General features: G+C 36.6%; 1 pseudogene across 1 annotated transcript; it reads left to right on the top strand.

Moving 5' to 3' along the window:
* Nucleotides 1–15,924: 15,924 nt before the first annotated feature.
* On the top strand, nucleotides 15,925–16,425 carry LOC308431045 (lysosomal enzyme trafficking factor-like; annotated as a pseudogene). The gene has a single exon. The product of its transcript is annotated as a lysosomal enzyme trafficking factor-like (transcript).
* Nucleotides 16,426–25,446: the final 9,021 nt, after the last annotated feature.

The following is a 25,446-nucleotide window of genomic DNA, read 5'->3' as shown; positions in this document are numbered from 1 at the left end:
TATAACATTTGAAGTTATTGTTAAAAGGTGTTGTTTTCCTGATTTCTATCCTAGTCTATTTGTCAATTGTATACAAAGGGGCTATTCACTTTTATGAATTAATCCTGTATCTAGTAGTTTGTTGAAAGTGTTTATTAGCTTTAAAAGTTTCCTGGTGAAATTTTTAGGAACACTTATACATACCATGATAAATTCTTTCTTTCTAATTTGTGTTCCCTTGATCTCCTTCAATTGTCCTATTGGCCTAGCTGACATCTACTTTTAGTGCCATTTCTTCAGTTGATTTGTTGTCTATTTGGTTGATGTTGACAATAAACTTGATGTAAACAGCTTGCACTATGTTGATAAATTTTTTTTGCATCCCTATTTTTTGACAGCATTTTTTGGATATTTTTTATTTATATTAAAAACATTTTCCATGTGTGTGTATGTTCAGTTTATAATTGTTATATTTAAAATTTTTACATTTTACATTTGTACTCAAGAAGTAAATTAATCTGTAACACTTTTTCTTTGTTGGGTGCTTTGGTTTTAGCAATAACTGTAGCCTTATAAAATGATTTTAGCTGTGCTCCTTTGTTTCTATTTTGTAGAATAATTTGAGAAGTATTGGTTTTAAGGATTCCTCAAAAGTCTGGTAGGATGCTGTGATAAACCACTCTGCCCAGAGATTTTTTGTGGTTGTTGTTGTTGTTTTGGGTGTTGATTATAATGATGATAGTCATCTAATGACTACACTATTTTACTGTTTTCTTCATCTGATATTAATTTAACTTTGATATGTAGTACAAACCAACAAAATAATCCATTCTTTGACGTTTTCATAAAGTATGTGCTTATGATTCTCTGGATTTTCTCTGTCTGTTGTGATGACAACCTTTTCGTCTCTGATTTTGTTTATTTGTACACTCACTAGCTTCCTTTCTTTAAATTTAAATATGCCTCTCAATCTTATTTTTTTCAGGGAGCCAACTCTGTGTTTCATTGATTCATAATATTGTTCTGTTCATTTATCTGTATTCCATTTATTTCTGCCCTGAGTTCATTTCTTTTGGTCTCTTTTAGGTGTTATTTCTTCCTTTTGTTGTAGAGTTTTTAGGTGGTCTGTTTAGCTAGTAGCAAAAAGTTCACCTTTTTTATTTAAATTGTAGGATATTAGTACTATGAACTTGCTTTTTAGAATTTGCATCACTGGTCATTAGGACTGGAGGTCTGCCCAGGGAAGGCTGAACTCGAAGATCAGCTGCACAGGCACTTTTCTACCTGGACCAGTGGTGAGCCTGAGGCACAAGCCCGGGGAGGTCACACAGAGAGTTCTCATAGCACAGAGAGCATGGTGCTGTCTGTAAAATGGCCCTTTAGGGTGCACAGTGAGGGCCGGTTCTCTATCATCAGGACTTGGGATCTACCCGGGAAAGGCTGAGCTCGAAGATCACCTGTACAGGTGCTTTTCCAACTGGACAAGGGTTAGCCTGACACATAGGTCCACCGAGTGTGCATCGAGGAAACACAGGGAGTTCTCGGAGTGCAGGGAGCATGGTGCTCTCTGGAAAAGGGTCCTTTTGGCCTAGAGAAAGAGCAGGGTCTCTTCCATTGGGATGAAGGACCTGTGGACAGAGGGCTGAGCTCCCAGAACAGCCTCCCAAGAGCTGTTACACCTGATCTCAGGAAGACATAACTGAGTAACTGTAATCAGAACTCACTGTTTGCGCAAAAAGAGCTGAACACCCAGGAGCTATCTCCCTCCTGAGCCCATGGGTCTTCAGACCCACACCACTTAGAACCAAAAAGGTGACCAACAGTCACTGACAGCAAAATGGCAAGAAGAAAGCACAAGAACCCAAGCAATGGAAACCAAGACAACCTGGCAACATCAGAAGCCAGTTCTCTCACCACAGCAAGTAGTGGATTTGCCAACACTCCAGAAAACAAGATTTAGACTTAAAATCATACTTCATGATGATTATGGAAATCTTTGAGAAGAACTTAAATAACTCCCTTAAAAAATTACAAGAGAACCAGGAGAAATCACTCAAAGAACTACAGGAAAACACAACCAAACAGGAGAAGGAATTGAAAATATATATAGATATAATAAAGAAATCACAAAAGGAGGCAATCCTGGAATTAGAAAACCTAAGAAATAAATCAGGAGTTATAGATACAAGCATCACCAAGAGACTACAAGAGAAGGGAGAGAAGATCTCAAGGCCCAAAGACAACATAGAAAACATAGACAAAACAGTCAGAGAAGATGCAAAAACCAAAATTCTCCTAACCCAAAATGTCCAGGTGATCCAGAAAACAATGATAAGACCAACCCTAAGGATAATAGGTGTAGAAGAGGGCAAAGATTTCCAACTAAAAGGCACAGTTAATATAATCAACAACCTCATAGAAGACTTCTACCTTTAAGGAGATGACCATAAACATAAAAGAAGCCTACAGAACTCAAAATAGATAGAACCAGAAAAGAAATTCTTGCAGACACATAATAGTCAAAACATCAAAAGTTCAAAACAAAGAAAGAATACTAAAAGCAGTACGGAAAAAAGAACCCGTAACATATAAAGACAGTCCAATCAGAATTACACCAGACTTCTCAACAGAGACTATGAAAGCTAGAAGATCCTGGTCAGACATTTTACAGACTCTAAGAGATCACAAATGTTAGTCTAACTTACTATATCCAGTAAAACTGTCAATTACCATAGATGGAGAGACCAAGATATTCCAGGACAAAAGCAAATTTACACAATATTTGTCCATAAATCCTGCCCTACAAACAATAATAGATGGAAAACCCCATTAAAGAAAGAAAAGCAAGAAAATAACTATGTAGGAAAACCAAAAGAAGAAAGACACACAAACATAATTCAACCTCTCACAACAAAAATAACAGGAAACAACAATCAATATTCCTTAATATGTGTTAACATCAATGGACTCAATTCTCCAATAAAGAGACATAGACTATCAGACTGGATACACAAACAAGATCCAGCATTCTGCTGCATACAGACAATTCATCTCAGACACTACCACAGAGTAAAAGGCTGAAAACTAAAATCTTCCAAGTAAATGGCCCCAGGAAACAAGCATAAGTAGCCATTCTAATGGCAAATAAAATAGATTTTCAACCAAACATTATTTAAAATAGATAAAGAAGAAAACTTTTTACTCATCACTAAAAAATCTACCAAGATAAAAATTCTCAATCCTGAACATCTGTGATCCAAATACAGGAGCACCCATATTGATAAAAGAAACCCTTCTGATGCCCAAAGGATATATTGTGCCATAAACAATGATAGTGGAAGATTTCAACACCCCACTCTCATCAATGAACAGGTCATGGAAGGAGAAACAAAACAGAGATACAGCAAAACCAGCAATTGGAATTAACAGACATCAACAGAATATTTCATCCTAAAAGGAAAGAATATACCTTCTTTTCAGCACTTCAAGGCAGCTTTTCCAAAATTGACCACATAGTCTGTCACAACACAACCCTCAACTGATATAAGATTGACATACTCCCATGTATTCTAAAAGATCACCATGGAATAAGGCTGGTCTTTAATAACAACAAAGACAACAAAAAGCTCACATATACATGGAAGCTGAACAGTGTGTTACTCAACAATAATATAGTCAAGGAAGAAATAAAAAAGAAATTAAGGAGTTTTTAGAATTTAATTAAAATAAAAGCAAAACACACCCAAACCTATTGGATACAATGCAATCTGTACTAATAGGAAAACTCATAGCCCTGAGTGACTCCAAAAAGAAACTGGAGAGAGCATACCCTAGAAGCTTGACAGCACAGCTGAATGCTCTATAATAGAAAGAAACATACACCCAAGAGGAGTAGATAGCAGAAAATACTCAAAATCAGAGCAGAAATTAACCAAATAGAAACAAAAAGAACTATATAATAAATCAACAAAACCAGGAGTTGGTTTTAGAGAAAATCAACAAGATCAATAAACAGTTAGCAAGACTAACTAGAGGGCACAAAAAGAGTATCCAAATTAACAAAATCATAAATGAAAGGGGAGACATAACAACTGAAACTGAAGAAATTCAAAAAATTATCAGATCCTACTACAAAAGCCCATACTCAACAAAACTGGAAAATCTGGAGAAAATGGACAAATTACTAGACAGATATCAGGTACCAACGTTAAATCTGGAACAGATAAACCATCTAAAAAAATCCCATTATACCTAAAGAAATAGAAGCAGTCATGAAAAGCCTCCCAAATGAAAAAAGCACACGACCAAATGGATGCAGTGAAAAATTCTATCAGACCTTAATAGAAGAGCTAATATCAACACTCTGCACATTATTCCATAAAACAGAGACAGAAGGAACACTACCCAACTCATTCTTCAAATACATAATAACTCTGATTCTTAAACTACACAAAGACCATACGAGGAAAGAGAACTTCAGACCAATCTCCATCATAAACACTGATGCAAAAATACTCAGTAAAATTCTTACAAACTGAATCCAAGAACACATCAAGACGATCATTCACCATGATCAAGTAGGCTTCATTTGTTGGATGCAAGAATGATTCAATATACAGAAATCTATCAATGTAATTCATCATATAAACAAACTTAAAGAAAAAAAAAGAAACACACGATTATCTCACTAGATGATGAGAAAGTATTTGACAAAATTCAACACCCCTTCATGTTAAAAGTTTTAGAAAGAACAGGAATCCAAAACCCATACCTAAACATAGTAAAAAGCAATATACAGCAAACCAGTAGCCAACATCAAACTAAATGGTGAGAAACTTGAAGCAATCCCACTAAAATCAGGGACTAGGCAAGGTTGCCCACTCTTCCTCTACCTATTCAATATAGTACTGGAAGTCCTGGCCAGAGCAATTAGACAACCAAAGGAAGTCAAAGAGATAAAATTAGGAAAGAAAGATGTCAAAATATCACTATTTGCCTATAGTATACTTCAGTGACTTGAAAAATTCCACCATAGAGCTTTTACAGCTGAAAAACAACTTCATCAAAGTGGCTGGATATAAAATTACCTAAAACAAATCAGTAGCCTTCCTCTACTTAAAGGAAAAACATGCTGCCAAAAATTAGGGAAAAGATAACCTTTACTATAATCACAAATTATATGGAATACCTTGATGTGACCCTAACTCTGCAAGTAAAAGATTTATATGACAAGAAATCCAAATCTCTGAAGAAAAAAAATTGAAGAATATCTCAAAGATGGAAAGAAATCCATATTCATGGATTGGAAGGATCAACATATTATAAATAGCCATGTTACCAAATGCAATCTATAGATTCAAGGCAATCCTGATCAAAGTTACAACTCAGTGCTTCCTAGAGTTGGAAAGAGAAATTTGCAAATTCATTTGGAATAACAAAAAATCTAGAATAGTAAAATCTATTCTCAACAACAAGAAAACATCTGTAGGAACCCACATTCCTGACCTTAAGCTATACTACAAAGGAAATGTGTCAAAAACTGTATGGTATTGGTACAGAGTTAGGCAGGTAGATAAATGGAACAGAATAAAATATCCAGAAATGTATCCTCACACATATGGTCAGTTGATCTTTGACAAAGGAGCTGAAAACATTCAATGGAAAAAGGACAGACTCTTCAAGAAATTGTGTTGGTTCAATTGGGAGTCAGCATGGAGAAAAGTGCAAATCTATCCTTTCTTATCTCCTTGTACAAAGCTCAAGTGCAAGTGGATCAAAGATCTACATGTAAAACCAGGTACACTTAAAACGATTAGAAAAGAAAGTGTGAAAAACTTAGAACATAGGCACAGGGAAAATGTTCTTGAACAGAACAACAATGTCTTATTCTCAAAGATCAAGAATTGATAAATGGGACCTCATGAGATTGCAAAGTTTCTATAAAGCTAGGGACACTGTCAAGGAATCAAAATGGCAGCCAACAAACTGGGAAAGGATCTTTACCAATTACAAATCTGTTAGAGGTCTAATATCCAATATATAAAAATAACTCAACATGTTAGACCCCAGAGAATCAAACAATCCTATTTAAAAATGGGGTCTAAATAAAGAATTCTGAACTGAGGAATATCGAATGGCGAAGAAGCATCTAAGGAAATGCTCAACATCCCTAGTCATCAGGGAAATTCAAATCAAAACTACCCTGAAATTTCACCTTATACCAGTCAGAATGGCTAAGAACTAAAACTCAGATGACAGCAGATGCTGGCGAGGATGGGGAGAAAGAGAAAAACTCCTGCACTGTTGGTGGTGTTTCAGCTGGTACAACCTCTCTGGAAATCAGTCTGGCAGTCTTTCAGAAACTTGGATGTAGTACTACCTGAAGAACCAGTTATTCCACTTCTGGCAATACACCCCAAACATGATCGAACATATAATAAGGACAGATGCTCCCCCATGTTTATAACAGCCTTATTTATAATAGCCAGAAGCTGGAAAGAACCCGGATGTTTTTTATTAGAGGAATGGATACAGAAATTATAGTACATTATACAATGGAGCTATTATTTACACTCAGCTATTACAAACAATGACTTTAGAAATTTTCTAGACAAATGGATGGAAATAGAGAATATCATCCTGAGTGAGGTAACCAAGTCAAAAAAGAACAGACATGATATGCAGTCACTGATAATTGGATATTAGACCCACAAAACTCTAACTACCTAAGAAACAACTCTCAGACCATATGGAGCTCAAAATAAAGGAAGGCCAAAATGTGGAAGCTTTGGTTTTTCTTAGAAAAAAAGAAAGTAAGTATATAGCACCCTCTGAGAGTGTGGTACACCTAGACCTTAAATCATCAATAATTCAAGAACTAAGAATGCAGGCTTGTGTCAGTCCTTGGTATTTAAAAATCATGATGTTTAATCTTTACACACCAAGAAAACCTTGACTATTTCCATGTTACATTTTGTTTTATATGTACTTTATGCTCATTGTAATTAGTAAGCTTTCAATGCATACTATCAAACCTTTTAAAACATCAAGTAATGACAAAAATATATTCATATAGTTTTATGCAAAATGCTTTTAAAATCTGTACATTTATCTCTGGTTTTAAAATAAAGTTGTTTAATTTAAAAAAAGAGGACTTCCATCATTGTGCCCTGAAAGTTTGCGTATATTATGTATTTATATTGTTGTGGAAATTCACTACATATTTTATTAAGCATGTTTTTATTCAGTAGTGAATTATTGCATTTCCATGAGTTTGAAAGCCTTCTGTTATTACTGTTGTTGTTGATAAGCAAATCTAAACCATTGTGGTCAGAAAGAATGCAGGGTATTATTCTAATTTTCTTGTATCTGTTGATATTTGGTTGTGTCTGAATATATGGCCAATTTTAGAGAAACTTATGATATGCAGAGAAGAAAGTATATCATTTTGTGTTTTGTTGAAATGTTCTGTATATATCTGTTAATTCTATTGGCTTTACAACTTTAGTTAGCTTCAGCATTTCTCTGTATAGTTTTCATCTGTATGACCTACCTACTGAAGAGAGTAGGATATTGAAACATACCATTATCAATGTATTAAGATAAAGTTCCCATTTAAGGTCCAGTCCAGTCGTGCTTTTTTTTTTTTTTTTTTTTGGTAAAGATGTGTGCTACAAATATATAATCACAGTTACTATTTTTTTTAAAAAATCAGAATTATGCAAGATCACATGTTCAAAGAAAGTCTAAGTATTTTTGTATTATATTATATTGTGTAGTAATCCTCAAAACTAAAACATTTCATTCAGGATGCTATCATTTTTTAGACTCTAGAAGGAAACAACTAACTAGGCTATGAAAATTCCTAAAGTTTACCAAGATTACAAGGTTCTTCCTTTCCAACCTTATATAAAGAATGATGCTGGTTTGGCAAAGAATAAACTCCAGGAGGAGCTAAGATGCCAGAAGGAACTTTCTGACTTGTCTAGACATCTGCATGGTCTGCAACAGCTCTAGGCATACAATTTTTGAAAGATTCCACTAAGGTTGAGTAAGCTTTTTGGTAATGTGGTTGTTTTGGGTTCTCCATTTTCTCTACATAACTCTTCTTTTATACTGCTATAAGAAAACCTAGTAAAGAATTATTCGTCATAATTGACTTTGGTGATATTACTAATTTTATCCATGTTTTGTTTCCTATATTACATGTTAATCATTTGTTTGCATGTCCCAACCTAAATTCAGACAATATTTTCTTTCAAAACAGACAACAAAAGCACATTTCTCAAAAGGCTTGGAAAGCTTGTTAGGTGATAGAGTAAAGCACTTGTCTAGCTAAGGCCCTATAGTTAATCCTTATTTCAAGGGAGTTTTGGAGGGTAGAGAGAATACAAAAAAATAGTTGAGTAAAGAGCTGGTGTAGCTAAGGACTCATATTTAACCCATATTTCAATGGAGTTTGGGAGGGTAGCAAGAGTAACAGGAACAAAGACATTTAAGAACTGAAGTCTTGGAGATTTTCTAAAGAAAAAGCACAAAAGAGACAGAGGTCGATGGGTCTGGTGACTTGAATAGGTCTGGGCTCCATAGACTCATGGACTCATGTTTTTGAATGTTTGGTCCACAACGAATGACAGTATTGGAGGTATGATCTTCCTTTTGAGAGTAGGTGTGGCCTTGTTGGAAATTTTGCCGCTAAGAGGATGGGCTTGGAAGTATCCTATGTCTAAGCTTTGACTTTCTTGTCTAAGCATGGAAACAGAGCCTCCTCCTGGCTATCTACAAAAGACAGTCACTTTCTGCTTCTTACAGATCAAGATGTACAAAGTTCCCTGCTCCTTTAGCACCAGGTCTGTCTGCATTCCTGCCACAATGATAATGGGTTGAACCTCCAAAGCTCCAAAGGCAGCATTAAGATTATTGAGTCTGTTAACAACAATAAAACCCAAACTAAGACAATGGAATTCCAATAGCTAGTAGGTCTTTTCTTGAGCTCTGGAAATTTCCAGAATCTACTTCTATAAGATAGTTTAATAGAATAAGGACATCTTATAATACAACAAAATTGTCTATAGTATTAACAATTATGTATCTTAACTAACATTTGGGATAAGAGTTAAAAATATGTATTTTGTTTTCATGTGCACACACAGTGGGAGGGAGAGAAAGGAGAGATGGGGGAGGGGGAAAGGGGGGAAGGAAAGAGAGATTATATTAGGTTTAGCATCTAACAGATAAACATTATTATTATTATTATTACTATTATGAGTATAAGGCTCTATTAATGATAAGTATAATTCTTATTTAGTTCTAAAATTTTGTATATACCCTGTTATCTGGATTTTAAAAGCTTTGTAGAAGGAAAATTAAGATCATGTGCACTCCTCTGGGTCCATGATAAAGGTAAGGTGTTCGAAGGACTCACTTCATCAGTCAACCTCTATGTGTTTTCTTTCCCTAGCATTTCTTTAAAGTTATATATTGATTCTGGCTGCATACAAGAGACACTCCTATTCATTTATTCATAAGCTTTAATGTTTAGACTTGATTCTTTATAAACAATAATTTCACAGATATGATGTAACATGTTCATCATCAAGTTATTATTTCTAATTCTATGAATATGTGTTTTGTTTTAAAAATATTTTGCATTTATGAATTACTTCAATTCTTGTACAATTTTAAATGACCTGTTATGTGCCCAAAACTTTTTTTTACTTTATTTATTTATTATTTTACTAACTTGATACTGATTTTCATCAAATTCTGCATTTGGAAGTTTTCTTTTTATACACATAAAAAGCAAAGGTAGAGATTTTCAATGCTATGTCTAGCTTTAAAAAATAAATTGGGCCTTGTTGTTCTATGTGTATGTGACTTGTTTTGTATATCTGGTTTATTTTTAATCTTACATACCACATACCTGCCACACTGCCTAAACTGCTCCATTATCATCACAGATACTATAGAAAAAAAATAGTGGGCAACAGAAAGCATATCTGCATACTCTGAAGATGTCAGCCACTACATAGATTCTGCAGGGGTGTACCTTTCTACAAATTTCCCCCTATAATTGGAAAATGCAATAACAATTCTAATGTGAGTCAGGAGTCATGCATTTGTTCATATTTAAATAAAATTTTAAAAGTATTTGTGATAAATTTTATAGTGTACATTTGCATGCTGATAAATGAGGAAGACCATATAAAAAGTAGTAGAAAAGGCCACATGACTACTAAAATGTAGGTAAGAATTTTTCTAAAATACGAGAATTTGAGGGAGAGTCTTTACTCTTAGAATCCATTTTGCTCATTCTTTTCAAATTCCACCTCTGGAACACAAGGCTGTAGACTGTAGTCCACATCTGTTGCCCTGAGTTACCAAACTTTGACCAACATTTTATACAGTCAGAAAGTAGAGGTCTGCACCTGTATCAGATGAAAAAAATCTGACTTACTCTAAGATTTTCTAAAATAAGATAGGAACTTGGGCATCATCTCATTTTTGTATTTACACTGTCAGCCTGCAGCCTGTGGCAGTGACACAACAGACATCACAGAAAACACTTTTATCTCACCAGGACATGGAAGCAGTTATTTCATTTTACAACATTGTAAAGAGTCATATTACATATAATGTTCAGTTCCTCCCTCCACCCCATTAAACCCGAGTAGCTGCCATCAGAATGCAGAGCCAAAGAACTGGGAGGAAGAGAAACAACTGGCCAGGGAGTTGCCTGAACATTGCTGCCTAAGCATAAGCGTGACTCCTCAAACTCCGTTGAAGTATGTGATCAAATGGTATTGGCTTCACTTGCAGTGTCATCTCCATTAGCATCAGGATGGGACACAGAAACTAATGAGGAAGCAGAAACTTTCTATGGGAAAACATCGTTCAGAGAATGTCTAGCCAATGAAAGGCATTTCAAAATTTCATTAATTCTATCAATAAAGTTCATATTCTCTAACAAGCATAGTAAATGAAGCTTAGAAAGTATAACATTTTCAAGATTAAACAAGAGTAACAAAAGCTAAGTTGGGTATACCTGCTCATGTTTAAAATCTCAGTACTTGGAAATTGGGGTAGAAAAGTCTCTTCAAGTACAAAGTTAGTCTGAGGTGGAAGGAGACCTCATTTTTTTTTAGACCAGCTATCTACAATCTGTATGACTACATAAGTTTGGTGATGTAAGAGGCTAAGCAAGGAAGAAGGATTTCCCTGGAAGGAGAAATGGTAGAGTTAATGAGATACAGATGACAGGAATGACTGAAAATGGAGGATCAAATGAGGAGGAAGAGTGAAGACGGGGATGAGAGGAAATACAGGAAGGTACAAGAAACTGAAGGCAGCTTGAGCTCTGTTATGGAAAGTTACTATAGGAGAAGTTTCTTAAAATATATCTACAAAGGAAAGAAAGCTAATTTGAATCTCGAGGTAGTGGGAAAAGAAAAGTCCCAACTGGACAACCTTGCCACCAAATGAAACTTACAGTACAAAAAAATGAGTTACAACTAAAAAAAAAAAAAAAAAAAACTCTTAAATAACACAAGCTAATGCCAACAGTATTGGTTGCTCTCCATAGACTATTGGAAAGACCTTGTGGCTAAAGATGGGCATCTACTTAACTTACTAAACATGGAGAGGTTGACCTGATACCTACCTAGCACTTTCACCTGTGATGATTAGTATTCACTGTAGTAGAGAGTTTTCTACATGTTAATAGAGGAGAATAGTAAACACCAACCCTACTATAAACCCTGAGATCTACAAACATATCTGCATACTACACTGACGCAATAGTTGTGAGAGCACATAACCACTATCTGATTAGAGTTAAGGCCAACTCAGTTCAGTGTATCCCATCTCCAACCCACTCACAGAGACAAGAACCTGAGCCTACAAAGAATTAGGATTTAGGATGAAACCAATTAATACTGTTTGGCTAAATAGATGTAGCAATAAGATGGCTCCTAATGACATTATTTCATACCTATAAATTAGTATCTTGCTCAGGCATAATGAGAGAAGCTTCCTTTCTCAGTAGAAGGAAGTATAGAGGCAAGTGTATAATGTGAAGAGACTGAGAAACTTTATAATAAACAGTCTTAAATGGATATCTCCATCAAATCTCTTCTACACAGGACACAAGAGATAAAAAGGCAGAAAGACAGTAAGAATCACGGGGGATAAAAGACATTAAGGAAACAAGTCCTTCTTGAAACAGCAGGGTGGTTGGTGCATATAGGTATTTAAAGAGATCTTGGCTTCATGCACAGGGTCTGGATAGGTCTAAGTCAGATGACAGTCCTAATGCTGAGAGGATAAGGAGACACAGGCCCTCATCCCTAGCCCAGAATCTCTCTCCAGTTGAGAATAATCCTCAAAGGAAAAATGAGTTTTCTCCAATGGAGTCTCAATGAGTTTACAAAACACGCTTAAGGGCAAGCCCCATGCTTAACAGTTGACAGCCAACACCAAACAAATTCAGTAGTATTTTGGAAGGTATTTTGTATCATAATGCTTTGTATGGATATTTTCATCTTTTGCAATACAGAACTTTTATTAAATAGAATAGTTTCTGGTTTTATGTTTTTATGGGATTTCTATGTGTCTCTGAATCTGTATGTATTTCTTGTGATTTTTCTTTAGCTTCTTTTAGCTTTTTTCCTTGTTTTGTCCTATTTTGTTCACTTCTATTTGATGCTTGTTTTCTAATGAGAACTGGGAAGGACATTTGTTTGGGTGGGTTGGGGGGGTTAGAATTGAGGGAAAAGGTGATAATCAGAGTATATTATATGGAAATAAACTATTTTCAGTAAAAAATAAGTACAGCAATAAAGCAAACAAGAAAGAAGGTGAGAGCAGAGGATATGATGTGAAGGAAAAATGCAAGGGCAGGGCTGTTAACTAAACACTTTTAAATACAAAGCCAGTTATCTTTTCCCAGTGCCTTTCCCAGAGAGGACACAGAATTCATTGTAAAGCTCTAAAGGCAGCCTTCAGGATATGAGAAGCAGTAAGAGTGGACATTTCTGTTCTTGGTTCTGTGCTGGAGATCTGAATCACAGTCTTTGGGTCTTATTTTATCTCAGCCATAGGGCAAGGTTGTGGGAGCACCCAGGTTTAAACTAATAGAATTATTAATGCTTTGGGAACATATATTCCTCAACTAACTAGAAACCAGAAAGCAATCATTGTTCAGAGCCAGAAGTAGGGACAACTTTCAATGGCACATTCATAAAAACAGCTTTTGCTAGAGTTCTGTGAGCTCCTCAACAGGTCTCAGCCTTCAAAACAGGCACAAGCAGGGTTGCAAAATTCAAACCAGGGGCCTCTGTGGGAACATTCCAGATTCAAACCTTAGCAGAGGACAGGGACTGATGTAGAAGTGGGTCTTTGTGGTAGTTTGAAAGAAAATGACCTCTATGATGCCACAGGGAGTCACACTATTACTAGATGTGGCCTTGTTGGAGAATGTTTGTGTCCGTGGCTTTGAGGTTTCAGAACCTCAAGCCAGGCCCAGTGGCGCACTCTCTCTTTTCATGCTGCACTTCGATCCAGATGTAGATCTCAGCTACAGTTCTAGCACCATGTTTGTCTGAATGCTACCATGAGTCACGGCATGACGAAAATGGACTAAACCTCTGAACTATAAGCCAGCACCTATTAAATATTTTATAAGAGTGTTTACGGTTATGGTTTCTCTTTATAGCAATGAAACCCTAACTAAGACAGTCTATATGTTCAGTTCACTTTTTTGCTCATTTCAATACTTTACTGTAAATTTTGTAAAAATCTGTTTTTATTGCAGATTTTCTTCTATGCTATAAACATTATGAAGTAGAATGTAATCCACATGTAATAGAAATTATTTAATCCCTACCTGGTGTTTCTACACCACCTTTGACTATATAGTTTTCAGATAAAAGACACATATAACCTTTATATTTACAATAAGCCTTAAACAGACCAAGAACTAGGCAGATATCTGTCCTCTATGTTAGTAGACTCACTTTCCTATTGATAACCCAAGTTAATACTTACTGTGTTTCATCCAGGCTACCTAAACTCTAATTGGGCAGTCCACAGGGCCATGTTTCCTTGACACTTAACCTATGGCACTTTCCCCTTCTTTCTGTTCCTTCTTCTTTTCCTCCTGGTTCTCCTGTGACCTGCAAGCCCAGAAAACTCAAACCCCATCTATGTCTCTTCTGCCCAGATACTGACTGTTGGCATCTTTATTTACCAATCAGAAATAACTTGGGGCAGAGTCACATAGCATCACTTGAGTCTAAGTGCAAACTCCAGGTCCTGGAGATACAAATATAGCTTCTCAATAAATAGCAAAACCAAACCTCAATAATTCCCCGTTTTTGTTCAATAAAAGGTCCTTTCCTCTTAGATAAAAACTGAATAAAATTGCCAAAATTATGAAAATTGTAAGGTATGATTCTATAACATCCAATCCATTATATTTGACAATTTAAGTCAAAACGGCGACTGGCTTCATGTGTCAATCAGGTGGAGTCTGCTGACCTGATTAGAAGCCTTGACAAATGCCTGGTGACGATTGCAGATAACTGCCAAGCATATGGGGATAATACAGTAGCCCATTGTTTTGGGATTTGCTCTCGTACAAGAATAAAGGAACAAAAAGATCTGTAAGTACGGTATTAAGAAAATAACTGTCCACAACCAAAAGGGCAGGGAAAGTAACCGCGCTTTCAAGGGGTGTGTCATCTATCTTAATGAGTTTATGATTTTGTACTGTACACATTGACAAATTCTTCTTCCTCCTGAACCTTCTTCTTTTCCTTGTGGTTCTCCTGCAACCCCCAAATCTAAACCCAACCTATGTGTATGTTCTACCTAGTGATTGGCAGCATTGCTTACCAATCAAAAGTCACTTGGGGAGAGTGTCAAACAGCATAGCATTACTTGAGTTTAACTACAAACTCCAAGTTTGGGATCCCACAAGTTAATATAATAGATAAGAACACCAAATTTTGTCATTCACAATCATCTAAAACCAGTGAATGATTTGAAATTTTAGCTTTTAATTTTCTTTTAAATTTACTGGAATCTATAATTGGAGGCAGAGAAATATATATGAGAAGAAGATAGAGCTTTGATCTATGGAATTAACATTTATTTCTCTAGTACCAGAACAATCTCAGAAATTGTTGTTTACATTTTATATGTACATTTTAATATGAAAGAATGCTTAGAAATTAGGATCCAAATGAGAAAAAAAATCATCAAATAATACCGAGGTTCTGGGTTCTCTGGTGAGATATACTTTAATATCATATTTTCAGATGGCCTATAAAAATTGTATTTTAGGTTTTAGAACATCATAAGAGTTGATTTTGCTTAATGGACTTTTTTTTTTCAGAAATTAGCCAGTGTGCCACACACACCAGTGGTCAGCAGGAGCTGGACTGTTACCTATGAGTTTCCCTTCTCTCTTGGCTCGGCAGACATGTCAGGTTTGCTAAAGTGGAGAGAAGAGAATCCATAGGATCACTATTCGGTGAATATGTCATCATATATCATATAGTACATTCATTATTAGATGTTGTATTTCATAAAAACCTCATGGGGAAACAGCATACCCCCCAAATAATTACTATGCCGAGTACATAATGTTTCAATACAGCATTAGTTAATTTTTATCTCATAATTCTGAGATGTAGAAAACCTAGATCAGGTGAGACCTGGGGCTGCTCAACTTGGCTGCCAGGCTGGCTCTACCCGTAGGTCCCGTTGGGCCAGGCATCTCCAAGTGGTTCCCACCCCCCCACCCCCCACACCCCCACACCCCCACACCCCGCCTCCCTGGGGCTCCAGTGGGAGAGGGAACCACCAGCTGTAGTCTCACAGAGCTTAATCTCTGCACTCACCTTCTTCAGCTGCGCGACTGAGAGGGTTTCTCTTAAGGTGGCTTGTTCTGAAATGCCAAAGGCACCTGATTATTCAGAATTGAGTGACTCTTGCCCGCTTGCAGGGGGAACAGGAAGATTTTCGGGACCACTGCACAGAGCATGGAGAGTGATGAACTTCCGTCAGCGGATGGGATGGATTGGAGTGGGACTGTATTTGCTAGCAAGTGTAGCAGCGTTTTATTATGTTTTTGAAATCAATGAGACTTAAAACAGGTTGGCTTTGGAACACATTCAGCAGCACCCTGAGGAGCCAAGGGAAGGAGCTACATGGACACACTCCTTGAAAGCGCGGTTACTTTCCCTGCCCTTTTGGTTGTGGACAGTTATTTTCTTAATACCGTACTTACAGATGTTTTTGTTCCTTTATTCTTGTACGAGAGCGGATCCCAAAACGGTGGGCTACTGTATTATCCCCATATGCTTGGCAGTTATCTGCAATCATCACCAGGCATTTGTCAAGGCTTCTAATCAGGTCAGCAGACTCCACCTGATTGACACATGAAGCCAGTAGCCGTTTTCCCTTATTACAAGACTGTCAGTACTGGGTGGTGGCTGACCACAAGACTGCAGTTTCTTCACAGGTCTCAGGAAGTTGTGGCAGAACAGAGACTTTAAAAAGTGACAAGAGGACTATTTTATCTGAATAATGACTTTTTAGGTAAAGCCTGAAATGCAGTACTACACAATCATGTTGATGACTTCATATTTGGAAGCAAAATAGTGGCTTGTAATTCGCAGTCTTTAGGTACTTGAATAAGCACCTGAATTATTTTTTTTAAATTTCTATTCTATGTGCAACATAGTATGATTCACAAATTTTTTCGTTGGAGAAAATAATGAATATTTCCATTGTATTAAATGTAAAAAGGTCTGGCCATGATCATAAAATTTAATTTTTTTAAAAAAGAAAATCTAGATCAATTACTGAAACATTTACTCTTTTTCCAAATTTTAGGAATCTACACAGAGCCTGATGTTTCTTTGTGAGCCCTATCGAAGTATGTTGTCATTTGAATATGCCATTAGAGTCAATTTATTAAATTATGTTCTCTGTAAACTCCCTGTAACATTTTTGGAATAAACAGTCATGCTACAACTGTCTGCCATGTTTACTATTCATTTTACTCATTAAAGAGCTTTATTTCTTCTTGAATCCAGTATATTCCTTGCCGTAGCTTGTAAGTATCATATTTAAATGCATAGCAGCTAATGTAAGTTACTAAAGCTTACCCTGTTAAGACTAAAGTTAACTAGAGGACATAAGATTTACACAAGACAAATGAAAACTGATGTTTTAATAGAAGATTAATAATTCCATATATTTTGAAATATAATTTGATTGTACAAATTTATTTTGCATGGTGTCATACAATCAAGTCAAGGAGTTATGAGATTACCTCTTTGTCATTGAGTCATTATATGTAGTTACTCAACAGTGGTTACAGTAGAGGTGACCAACACACAGGTGCAAATACTTACTGTGCATTGGAATTGTTCATAAGTTTTCATTGGAAGCCTGAATTTTTCAGGCACTTGCACCATTTAATTGAAGTTCAATAGATCATTGGCAATGTTATCCTTGACCAGGATGTTTTCCTTCCATTCTCAGAAATTAGTTGAATTTCCAAGTCACTGTAACACAATCCAGGAGTCTAAGACTATGGTTCCGTAGCTTCACGAGGCTCTCCTAACTGCTGTTGTGTAGAAATGTCAACATTCTGTAAAATCTGCACAATTTGAAAAACATATTGGATATCAAGAGCTTTTGTGGATGTGCATTAATCCATAGCTCCAAGGAAACATGTGCAAGCTGTGGTGCTGCCTCATGGAGCAGAGCCATGAATGAGAATGTTAAAAAACAAGAAAAGAAAAAAAGATATACAGAGAAAAATTAATAAAAGAGAAAGAGGGTGCGGCTTCAGAGTTTCTTGGAGAAATTAAGAATCAGTAGGCTTTGTGAGTGTTGGGGAAATAGAGGAAGAGAGACAGAGAGCAGGGACAGAGAGACAGGGATTATAGATATATTTACTGTGTCTCTTCTCATTTCCTATATATTAAATTCTGTCTCATCTTTCTTCCCTCTTCTCATTTGTGTGTTTGTGTATGTAGGTGTGTGTTTGTGTGTGTGTGTGTGTGTGTGTGTGTGTGTGTTTGTAACAGCAATGGAGTTTAGAGTTCAGCATAAGTCTGGGTATCTCACCATTTATATATGTAATAATATGTATAAACACACACATTATGACTTTATATATATGAGTGTATGTATGTATGTGAGTGAATAAGTGTGTGCGGTGTGTGGGTGTTTATATGTGTGTGTGTGTGTAAGAGAGAGAGACAGAGACAGAGAGGGGAGGGGGAGAGGGAGAGAGATAGACAGAGAGAGAGAGACAGAGAGAGACAGAGAGACAGAGAGACAGAGAGACAGAGAGAGATATTGGGGAACTCTGTGCCTCTGTCCTGTAAGAGACAGTGAAAAGGAAACCAATGAAAAGGCAGAAGTTTCTCACAGGAGAAAGATCATCAACAAACTTCATCCTGATTTTCTCAGATGACAAAACTGTGAGGTTAAAGGTCCTGTTTTGGTTACTCTCTTCTGACAGCAGAAGCCACTTAAGAGAGGGCCACTATTAAAGACTCATTTGTGGATGTGGTCATGGCTTCTCTGAAACCTCAATGGAATTGCATCCTTTTGTTGGGAACTTTACATTTACTAGAAAGCATGGAATCTTTCCTTCTGTTCTGCAAGCTTCCCCAGCTGTCCTTTCCACCCTGAAATAGTAGCAGGGTTATGGTTAAACTAAAGTTCTTCAGAAGTTGTTTGGGCAGAAGTTTTGTTATTTGAATATCTAATACATTGAATTATTTTTTTCCTCTCATAGGTTAGCTTCGCGCCCACTAAGCAAGGCACCATGAGGGAAATCCTCACATTAATGGGCCTTCTAAGTGCCTTGTCCTTAACTGTTAATACATCTTTCCAGGTAGCTCCAGCCTTTCTGCTATCACTTTAGTCTTGTGTGTGTGTGTGTGTGTGTGTGTGTGTGTGTGTGTGCCATGACCTTGGGTTAAGCATACATGTATACACAACTACCTTCTTTTCCTTTTCAGTTATGGTTTTAAACTGACCACACCAGGGATGATTTAATCCTTTCTACATTAATATGTTAAAGATCCCTGAATAAAATCTGCATATTTCCATTTTTCAAGGAGGGCATTGCTTTTTCAGGAGCCGCTATGCCTTCCTTGGTTTCTGTGAGAATTCCCACTCATCTTGCCCTGACTTAGCTACCGATATTTTGGCTGTGGATTCGTGAGAATGTAAACTCATTCCTCGAAGTGCTGCTGCTGACTTCTCCTAACTCACATCGTGCCATGTACATTTTTAGTTGCCCCACTTTCTGGAGAATGTCACTATTTGTGTCACCTGAGAGCTGCTGTTTTCTTCCAGTTCTTTTGACTTGCTATCACAAGATTCCATCTATTCTATTAGAAATCCTATGTGTTTTTGAGGTATGGATGCTTCTTGTTTGTCCTTCCTGACTCCAGTACATATGTGCTTGGTTTTAATTTTTAATATACATGTTTGTTTCTGCTGCTGTAATATTTTCTAAGCATTCCCAAACATCATTGGATATGTGTGTTGGTGGAAATAATCACTTTTGGAAGAATTTTAAGCATATTTTCTTAAAGCTCTATTGCTTTATTGTATCTTTGTCCGGGAATACTCACACTGCCCAAGTAATTTATCTCTCCCATCTCTGCTTTTTATATGAATGTTCATACATGCACATATGCACACACACAAGCATGCATCACAAACTCTACATATGTTGTATTTCTCTGAGGGTTAAAAATGTAGAGTTTATGACTTGTTTGTTATTTGTCCACAATCTGTAAAACATTCATTGCATTACTGAGAGGTTGCAACACATTTGTCAGTTGTACTGTGTGTGTATTTTTAATACATTAGTTCTAGATAGCAATATCATGTCAAGTGTGTATTTTGCCAATGTTCTCTTTTATCCTATCATCCATAGAGTAAGATAATTGTTTCACTTTAATAAATTATGATTTTTCAAAAACAAACCTTATGACAATTTTTAGTACTCCAAAGTCATTATGTTTAATCTATACACACCAAGAAAACTCTGACTGTTTCCATGTTACATTCTGTTCTCCATGTACTTTATGCTTGTGGCAACTAGTAAGATTTCTATGCATGCTATTATCTTTTATTTAATAAAAGAATTAAATACTGACAAAAATATATTCATATAGTTTTATACCAAAATGCTTTAAAAATCTGTACATGTATCTCTCTTTTTAAAATAAAGTTGTAAGAAAAAAATATGTTTTGTGTATATACCCAGGAAAGGCAGAGCTGGGTCTTTGGGTAGAATTATTTTCAACTTTCAGAGGAAACACCAGATTGATTTTTGGAGAAGTAGTTGTACAAGATTATAATCCCACCAACAATGGAAGAATGTTTCTCTTTTTCCACATCCTCTCCAGCAAGTACTATAACTTGAGATTTTGATTTGAGCCATTCTTATTGGTGTAAGTTGGAATTTCACAGTCAATTTGATTCACATTTCCTTGATGACTAAAGATGTCGAACATTTGTTTAAGTTCTTTTTGTCCATTCAAGATTCTTTTCTTCAGAATTCTGTTTCACTCATTTTTATTTGGGTTATTCAAAAGAACATGTGGTTCACTGTCCTTTATAGCAGCCTTATTTGTATTGGACAGAATCTGGAAACAATTCAGATACCCTTCAAGGCTTGGATATAAAAAATGTGGCTTATTTAAACAATGGAATACTATTTAACTATTAAAAACAGGACATCATGAATTTTTCAGGCAAGTGAATAGAACTAGAAAATATTATCCTGAGTGCAGTAACTCATATGTAAAATGATATGCATGGAAATGAAAGGACAAAATGGAGCAGAGAGTGAAGGAAAGGCTGTCCAGTGATCTTCCCAATACTGAATCCATCCCAAAAGCATGTTCCAGCCCTGCTATGATTACTGATGCCATGTTGTTTTTGCAGACAGGAGCCTAGCATGACTGTTCTCTCAGCTGACTGAGACAGATGCAAATATTTACAGTCAACTATTGTACTAAGTTTGTGAATCCCTATGCAAAAAATATGGGAAGAATTGAAGGAGCTCAAGTGAATGGCAACCCCATAGGAACCGTAACAGTATCAACTAACCTGGATCCCTCAGAGCTCCTAGAGACTAAACTATCATCTCAAGAGTGTTCAGTCTGGTCCAAAGGGCCCCATATGGACCATGTACACATATGTAGTACAGAACTGCCTTGTCTGGCCTCAGTGGGAGAGATGTGCATAATCTTTTAGACACTTGATGCTCAGGGAAGGTGGATGTTGGGGTGGTGCAGTAGAGAGGACGGTGCCTAAGGGCAGTGGGTGGGTGGGTCAGTAGTACTCTCTCAGAGATAAATGGGAGAAGGATGGGTTGAAAACTCTGGAAGAGGAATCGAGAAAGGAATCAATGTTTACAATGTAAATAAAAAAATTTTTTTAAAAATTCAATTAAAATAAAATAGCCATGTTGCAAAAATAATTTCTCATGCTGTAAGTCAAGGGAAAGACAGGCTTATATTATTAGAAAGAAAGTAATGTAATTACTGACCACATTTATCTATGCTTATGGAAAAATCTTTGGCTGAATGTTCCTCTTGCCTTCTGAAGCTGTAGCGTTGCCCAACCTTGCAAACAAATTAATATTTTGTCTTGATACTTTTTAAAATCACATCATCAATGTTTTCTTACTCTGTATTCAGCCTGATTAACTTGCCTTTAGTAAACAATTCAATTCTTGGAATTCCCATGAAATCAGTTTCTGCAAGTAAATAAAACACATATTTTTCTTATTTTTAAGTTGGATATTTTCTTTACTTACATTTCATATGCTACCCACTTTTCTCATACTGTACAGCCATCATTCCTTTTTGGCCCTCTGTGCCCATGATTCAAATTACTGAGTGTATGTTAGTCACCTGTTTTCTGAGACAGGGTTTCTCTCTGACTTGTACTTAGACCAGTCTGGCATCAAACTCTGTATCTAACTTTAAATCCTTGGATTAAAGACAAGAATTCAGCTTGTAATCCCATCAGCAGGGTAGGAGTCTTCCTCTTTCTACAAAATCTCACCAATATCTGCTGTCATCTGAATTTTTTATCTTAGCCATTTTGACTGATGCAAAGTGGAATCTCAGGGTTGTCTTGATTTGCATTTCCCTGATGACTAGGGATGTTGATAATTTTTTTAGATGCTTCTCTCCCAGCAGGGTATGGGTAGAGAGAGGTGTGGCACAGGGTCAGCACAGCATACAGACAGAAAGCAGGAGGTCCCTGTTCCAAACTTCTTGATTCCTGTGTCCTAAACGCTCCAGGCAGATCCCTCTGAGCAGCAGAGTTGGTCTTACCTGTGCTCTCAGGAAAGATATTGTGTAAATTAGGTTTCGTCATGGAATATCATGGCTTCTCTATGTTAATTGAATGTTTTGCTGGCTATAGTATCCTGAGATGGCAGTTGTACTTTTTTAGGATCTGTATGACATCTGCCCGGGATCTTCTAGCTTTCATAGTCTCTGCTGAGAAGTCTGGTATGATTCTAGTAGGTCTGCCTTTATATGTTACTTGAAGTTTCCCCAAACTTCTTTTAATATCCTTTCTTTGATTTTTATATTTGGTATTTTGACTATTATGTGACAGGAGGGATTTCTTTTCTAGGTCACTCTATTTGGAGTTCTGTAGGCTACTTTTATGTTTATGGGCATCTCTTTCATTAGGTTAGTGAAGTTTTCTTCTTTAATTTTGTTGAAGATATTTACTGGCCATTTAAGTTGTGAATCTTCACTATTTTCTATGCCTATTATCCCCAGGTTTGATCGTCTTATTGTGTCCTAGATTTTCTGTATGTTTTAGGTTAGGAGCTCTCTGCATTTTGTATTTTCTTTGACTGTTGTGTACATGTTTTCTCTGGCATCTTCTGTCCCTGAGAGTCTCTCTTCCTTCTCTTTTATTTGGATAGTGGTGCTTGTATGTATGCCTCCTGATCTCTTTCCTAGGTTTTCTATCTGCAGGTTTTCTCCTTTTGTGTTGATTTGTGTGTGTGTGTGTGTGTGTGTGTGTGTGTGTGTGTGTGTTCTCTTTAAGGGCGTCTACGTGTCTACCTGTGTTGTCCTGTATTTCTTTAAGGACTTAACTTATGTCCTTCTTAAAGTCCTATAACCTCATTATGAGCTGTGATTTTAAATCAGAATTTGCTTTTCAGTGTGTTGAGGTATCCAGGACTTGCTGTTTTGGGGAACTATGTTCTGATAATGCCAAATGACCTTGGTTTCTGTTGCTTAGGTCCTTGGTCTTGCCTCTCACAAGCTGCTTATTTCTGGTGTTAGCTGGTTTTGCTGATTGCAACAGTGGCTTGGCCCTCCTGTAAGCCTGTGTGGAGCACTACTGTGGGACCAGCTCTCTCCCAGCAGGGTCTATGTACAGAGAGCTGTGGCACAAGGTCAGCATGGTGTACAGACAAACTGGAAAGATTTGTTTTAAACTGCTCCTCAGAAGCCTCCAGGCAGGTTCCTCTTGCACCAGGAATTGGAGCAGAGGCAGTGGTCTCACCTGTGCTCTCAGATGTGTCAGCATTCCTGTGAGACCTGCTCTCTCCAAGAGGGAGTCCTTCTTTTCCTCATGCTCTTCTGTATTTCTGTCCCTGCAGTTCTTTCCTGACAGGAACAAATTTGGGTCATAGTTTTCACTGTGGGATAGCAACCCTATCTCATATTCGATACCCTTGTCTTTCTGTCAGTGATACGCTTTACAAGTCCCCTTTCCCCAGTGTAGGGCATTTCAGCTAGGGTAACTCCCTTTGATTCTTGAGATCATACTTCTTTAGTACATTCTGGTGGGTCCTCTCAACTATCTACATCCAGAGGTTTCTGTTCTTCCTGATAGCTTTCAAGGGTCCAGAGACATTATCCAGATTAACAAAATCAGAAACAAAAAGTGGAACATAACAAAAGAAATGAAGGAAATTAAAAAAAAAATATCGGATTCTACTACAAAAGCCTATACTCAAGAAAACTAAAAAATCTAGCTAAAATGGATAATTTTCTAGACAGATACACCATAGCAAAGCTAAATGAAGACCAGGTAAACTATCTAAACAGGCCCATACCCAATAAGAATATAGAAAAAGTCATTAAAAACTTCCCCACCAAAAAAAGGCCAGGGACAGATGGATTTAATGCAGACCTTCAAAGAAGACCTGATACAAATATTTCTCAAACGATCCCATTAAATAGAAACAGAAGGAATGCTACCTAATTCATTCTATGAGGCCACAATTACTCTGCTACCTAAACCACACAAGGACCCTAAGCAAAATAGAGAACTTCAGACCAATCTCACTTGTGAATATCAATGCAAACATACTCAATAAAATTCTTGCAAACCAAATTCAAGAACACATCAAAACCATCATTTACTGCAACCAAGTAGGCCTCATTCTAAGGATGCAACATTGGTTCAATGTATGAAAATCCATTAATGTAATATACTATGTAAACAAATTCAAAAAGAATCACATAATCATCTCCTTAGATGCAGGAAAAGCATTTGACAAAATCCAACACCCATTCATGTTAAAAGTATTGGAGAGATCAGAAAGTCAAGGTCCAATCCTAAACATAATAAAAGCAATTTACTGCAAGCCAACGGCCATTATCAAATTTAATGGAGAGATCCTTGAACATGAAAATAGACACCTTGCACAAAGCTCAAGTCCAAGTGGAACAAGGAACTCAACATAAAAGTAGAAACACTTAATCTAATAAAAAGAAAGTGGGAAAGAGCCTTGAACTCATTTGCACCGGGGGAAATTTCCTAAAGAGAATATCAAGGCTCATGCTTTAAAGTCAACAATTGATAAATGGGACCCAATGAAACTGAAAAGCTTATCTAAGTCAAAGCACATAGTCTATAAGACAAATCAGCAACCTACAGATTGGGGGAAAAATTTTTAGTGATCCCATATCTGATAGAGGGTTAATATTTAAAAGATATAAATAACTCAAGAAGTTCACCACCAAAAAAAAAAAAAATAATAATAATGCAAGCAAAAATGGGGTATAGAACTAAACAAAGAAATGCAAATCAAAATAATCCTGAGATTCCACCTTATATCAATTAGAATGGTTAAGATCAAAACTTCAGATGACATCACATGTTGGAAAGGATGTGGAGAAAGAGGAACACATTGCTAGTAGGATTGCAAAGCTGTACAACCACTCTGGGAATACATTTGAAGGTTCCTTATTAACTAGAAATAGATCTACCTGAAGACCCAGCTTTTCCACTCTTCAAAATATACCCAAAAGTTGCCCCACCATGCCACAGGGCCATGTGTTCTGGTATGTTCAAAATGGCCTTATTTATAATAGCCAGAAGCTGGAAAGAACTCAGATGTCTGATGACATAAGAATGGATAAAAAA

This window comes from Micromys minutus (genome assembly GCF_963924665.1).
Source record: "Micromys minutus genome assembly, chromosome: 16".
NCBI classification, from domain to species: domain Eukaryota; kingdom Metazoa; phylum Chordata; class Mammalia; order Rodentia; family Muridae; genus Micromys; species Micromys minutus.
The sequence above is the reverse complement of the archived record's forward strand: the minus strand, read 5'-3'. Positions and strand labels throughout refer to the sequence as shown.